Raw genomic sequence first — 6,000 nt, 5'->3', positions numbered from 1 at the left:
AGTCAAAAACAACACCTTCAAATATTATAGGCTTGCGAGAAGTGGTTTAATTATAAAAATTAATCAAATTTTGAAAAATAGACCGCGCGCAATACTTAAAGCTTACAGTGTGTTTCTTTCTGTAAGTACATTTATTGTATTACAATTTCTATTGTCAGTAATGCTGATTAAAACAAATGGATTAATTTAAAATAAATAAAAATATTTGTTTAATATAAAAATATTAAAAAAGGATGATTCCCGTATTTTTGGTTTATTATATTGGCCATGAAGGTGACAATCTTCATGGCATTGAGCTTTTACACGGGATGGTTGCTACTCCTGGTAGAGGGGGTAGCGGAGAGCCTAATAGTACTAATTATACACTTCTGAAAGTAAAGTCCGCGAAACATCATGTTTAATAAATAATAAATAAATATATCTTCTTCCATTATAACTTAGTAACAAATTAGTGATTGTAATAAGAACTGCAACAAATACAAAACAAATCAGTGTTTAATACAGTCCACAGCTATAAGGATTAAATTATAACCCAACAACCTGAGTTATCGAAGGAGAGTTTTAATAAGTTTTATAACTACGTAACGCTCATACAAACACAGAAGGGTATGTGACGTCACATATCTGAGCGAACATTGTCGACGACAATCGTGGACTCTCCCGATTGATCAAATGTCACACGCCATATGCTTCGTGCCAACACAGGTCTTATAAGATATAAACCGATTTTAATAGGCGGATTCGATTTTATGCACATATATTTCATACAGGAAATATTTTTAATATCATTTTTTACAAAATTATCAACCAACACAATTGCTATTTTATTAATGAAATAAAACTATCGCAGATAATATTTGAAATAAATTAAATTATATAATAAATACTATTAATATCATTTTTTACAAAATTATCAGCCATCACAATTGCCATTATATTATTAAAATAAAACATATGACATATGACATTTGATCAATCGGGAGAGTCCGCGATTGTCGTCGGCAATGTTCACTGAGAAATGTGATGTCACATACCCTTCTATGTTCGAGTACTTATTTTGCGCTCGACTAGTTTATGGTCTATGGATGATCGCTTTATAATATCGATCTTACTAGTTTTTCGATTTATGATTGCATTTGTTTTTTTAATAACTTGTCAATAAAACATGGTAAGTCATAATTTATCTTAACTATATTATAAACATATACGAGTATTTTATCGCTTTTAAATAGAGATGATTTCAGCTATCCAATTGTGTACGGTAAATATTTAGTCAACAACAACATTTTAGATCTCGGACAATTCGAAAATTTCCTAATAAGTTTGGGCACTTGTCCAATTCATTTTCTCCTCCACTAATCGATTTTAGATTTTAATCTAATAGTTCTAATTTGAGAATCAACACGGAAAGTATGGTTGCAATTTAGAGACTGCATATTTATTCCAAGAAACTCTCTTTACAAAAATGACTAGTTATTAGGCGATCGATATAGAGTACGAGCATGACATACCTTCTTGGCGAGGCAAAACCACAATAACACCATTGTCACGATATAAAAATAGAGAAATGGGTTTGAAAACATTACTTCCTATTCAATAAACCGAGAAAATTTGTAATTTCAATTAATTACGGAAATGTCTAAAACTGTAAATATATTTTACCACGTGGATACTTCTGAAATAAATTTTATTTATATTTATTAATGATTGGATCTCTTGTTGACTTTTCCACTTGGTGTATTAGAATTTCTCTAACATGGATGATATATTTTTAATTTAATGCAGTGATGCCGGATCTTTAATACTAATAATTTAATATCAACGAGTAGTTTTCTTCTTTTTAGAAGCTTCTTAGAATTTTTCTAAAGTTTTGTTGATAATGCGAGATTTAGAATTCTAAGAAAGGAAAATCGATATTAATAATCTATTTTATCTAAATATACGATAACCAAATTTAAAAATAAAAAAAGTACTTACAATTATATGACTAGAATACTAATATAATTTAATAATAAGATAGTTGTTTCATAATTAACTCCTTCGCTATGTGCGTCGCCTATAGGCGACATCCGCATGACAACCTGTGGGTACGAGTGTCGCCTTTAGAAGACATCAGTAAATTATTACTTCCAATTTTTTTTATTGTAATATTTTATAGATGTGTAAGTTTTAATTTAATAATATATTTTAACGATAATAATTTGAAAATATTAAAATATGTTCTGTAACAAATACTTGGGCGGCTTCCTGGCTCGTACAGCAGTGGCACTTCTGCGGGAAACGAAAAAATAATTAGAAAATCTTAAAATATGTTCTGTAACAAATAGTTGGGCAGCTCCCTGGCTCGTACAGCAGAGGCACTTCTGCGGAAAACGAAAAAATAATTTGAAAATCTCAAAATATGTTCTTTAACAAATATTTGGGCGTCTTCCTGGCTCGTACAGCAGTGGCACTTCTGCGGAAAACGAAAAAATAATGTAAAAATCATAAAATATGTTCTGTAACAATTACTTGGGCGGCTTCCTGGCTCGTACAGCAGTGCCACTTCTGCAGAAAACGATGCTGAAGTGAAAGGGTTTTCCTAATCTTTTTCATGACATACCTTCTTGGCGAGGCAAAACCTGAATAACACCATTGTCACAATATAAAAATAGAGAAATGGGTTTGAAAACATTACTTTCTATTCAATAAACCGAGAAAATTTGTAATTTCAATTAATTGCGGAAATGTCTAAAACTGCATCTATATTTTACCCTTCTGAAATAAATTTTATTTATATTTATTAATGATTGGATCTCTTGTTGACTCTTCTACTTGGTGTGATTTGTGGAGTTTGTTCTCTGCAATCTTTCAATCGAAATGTATTTATTTTTGATTTATTACTCTGTAAATATTGATCACGACAGGTTTTGCATTTATTGAATGACGTAAGTGTAAAACGCAGGCTGATTTGTAAATTCATTAGATGCACATTAATAAAGACACACACTTGTACAAAAGTATAGAATTTTCTGGCTTTTATCACGTTGCCACATATCTATGAATTTATAATGATCTTTGGTAATTCAAAATATCGCCATTCATTGATAAACGTAAGCCAATAATTTTATTTACACACACACACACACATATATATATATATATATATATATATATATATTTATATATATATATATATATATACTAGCTGGCCCGATAAGCGTTCAGCCATAAAAAATATTTCTAGAAAATTATTAGCATAAAAAACAACTTATTATGAACGTAATATATTAGTGAAAGGACAGCTAAAACAAATTATATGGATGGTTTACCCACTGCAAATCATGCCACATCATCCTGGGGTATATTGATAGCCTTTGTAAGTGCTCCGAAAAATGTTGATCGAAATTCAGTGCAAAATGTTCACATAAAGACGATATTCGATCAGTTATCGATCCAGATAAAAAATGATTGGGCTACTAAAATGACTAATATAAAATATGGATTTGTGGTAGAAGGGTGGAAATTTAAATTAATTTAAATTTTTAATTTAAAAATTTAAAAAAAATGTTAATTTTGGACAACCCTTGATAAAACTTAATTTTTTTTAACCAAAAATTTAGGCTTTTCTTTTTGTGTATAACTTTCAATTCCGCATAAAAACAATTCAAACACAAAAAATTGATCGCAAAATTAAAAATAAAATATTAAGTTTAGACAACCCTTGATAAAAATTAATTGTTTTTTGAAACAAAAATTTAAGCTTTTCTTTTTGTGTATAACTTTCAATTCCGCATTATAAACAATTCAAACACAAAAAATTGATCGTAAATTTAATAAAAATGTTATGTTTGGAAAACCCTTGATAAAAATAAATTGCTTTTTGAAGCAAAAATTTAAGCTTAAAATAAAGTGAAAAAACAGTTTTTCTAAGATTAAAATATAGTGAAAAAAATGATTGGCTGCCAATGGGGTGATAAATGATTTGATTACTAAAATGACTATTATAAAATATGAGTCTGAGGTTAGATGGGTCAAAATTAAGGGCTGTAGGTGTCTTATCTGCAAATTATACAAAAAATAAAATAAAAGAAATTGGAAAAATCTTAAGGGTGGCTCGTATCACTTAAGGGTTTGAAAAATGGATGTCCTATTTTGAGTCATACTGAACATGATTATAAAAATTCATAAATATTGGTCAAACCGTTCCGGAGAACTATTGCGACTAACAACGTGATACAAGAATTATATATATATATATATATATATATATATAAAATGATTTTTAAAAAGCCTTGAAAATAGATAGAGTAGGATTTATGGAAGATGCAAAACAAAAATCATTGAAAATAATGATTGATTATATGATTATGAATGGTTTGAAGATTTAAACATAAGAATTCAGATTAAGTATTACAGATATGAGATAAGAATTGTTAATATAGTGGATTTTTTATATATCAAAGATATTTTCACAATTGAGATGTCCGCAATTTGTTTTATGTATTGATTGTGCTTCACTAATTTGATTGTCAGTACTATGAGTGGAAAACGTGAAGTCATTTTGTACATAAAATTAATATTTTTTAAATTTCTGTTCAATCTTTACTTCATAATACAGGTGTGAATGATAAATTTCTTTGAAAAATACATATTTTTTCAATATCTATGCTAATGTATTTATATTTTGAATGTCGAATGCATTCTTCAATAGAGGCTGCAATAATGCGCCTGAGACTCAGTATATTTGCTATACTATTAAAATATTATTTTGCAATCGCTTGATATCATATGCAATATCAATAATATTGCTAGATATATAAAAATAATTTTAGTGATATTTTAATAAAAACCTTTTTATTAAATTAAAAAAAACTATCACCATTAAGAGTTAATTGCACCTAATAATTTAGTTGCACGTTATCTCGTGCTTAAATACTATCAACACATGAAAATTCATTTTATGATATATGATATAAATTTTATTAGGCGCAGATACTAACTCGAAATTAAATTCGGGTAAAAAAAAAAATTTAATTGTATTCTAAAAGAACACGCAGTTTTCCGATGAATTTTCCAACATATTGTTTTTAGTGAATTTTGATGAGTATTGAGCGTTTGAATTGGAAAAAGATTAGTCATTAATTTACTCAAAAGTGCGACATTTTTTATTCCCGAAACGTTGAATAAAACTAGTGGTGCACGGCATCGTGCTTTAAGGCAAATTGCTAAAAAAAGCTTTATTATATTTTTTAAAAATTTCTTTTTTAAATTCTTCGAAAATTTTGAAAAATAAATTTTTCATATATTTATAAATTTAAATGTCTTATATATTTATAAATATTTTCAGTTTTCATATATTTTAATTTTTTTTTTTTTGATAATTTTGAAAATTTCTGAAAATTTTAGATTTTGTTTAACATTTTCTGAAAATTTTGAAAATATTTCAAATTTTTTTTGAACATCTTTTAAAGTCTTCAGTCTTCCGGTTAAACATTATAAATCTTGGTACGGAACCCATAGAAATGTAAACAAAATTTATACTTGTTAATAAAATCTCAATAAATATATGATAATTTGATGTGCATATGTGTAATGACCATATTTGACCACCAAATGGAATTTTGTTAAACATTGTTATTGGATCTCCGAAACCGCTCCACCTGCCTTCCTAAAAATTTAATCAGTTATTCATTTTGTTAATACAAGTAAAATGTTTTTTGAATCATTCATATCAGACGCTTCGGTTTCTCACAAACTGATTTGACTTTTTGGCACTTTTTGCCCCGTATCTTTGAAACGGATGGACCTGCCTTTTGCCAAAAATTTGCGTCTTCGAAAAAGAATCAAATGTTTTTTAAATCATTCAAATCGGTTGATCCGTGCTCTCGAAATGTTGAACGAAAAGTTGTATCCGCACATACATACACGCACACACACACACACATACATCCATTTTTTCTGAGGTATGCCAAAATATTCAGAAACCTCTGAAACGTAAAGATATATAAAAATTTTCGA

The sequence above is a fragment of the Ctenocephalides felis genome, unplaced genomic scaffold (assembly GCF_003426905.1).
Source record: "Ctenocephalides felis isolate EL2017-DRISC unplaced genomic scaffold, ASM342690v1 CF-g0.4_SCAFFOLD_01886, whole genome shotgun sequence".
NCBI classification, from domain to species: Eukaryota; Metazoa; Arthropoda; class Insecta; order Siphonaptera; family Pulicidae; genus Ctenocephalides; species Ctenocephalides felis.
Note: the sequence above shows the minus strand (reverse complement) of the source record.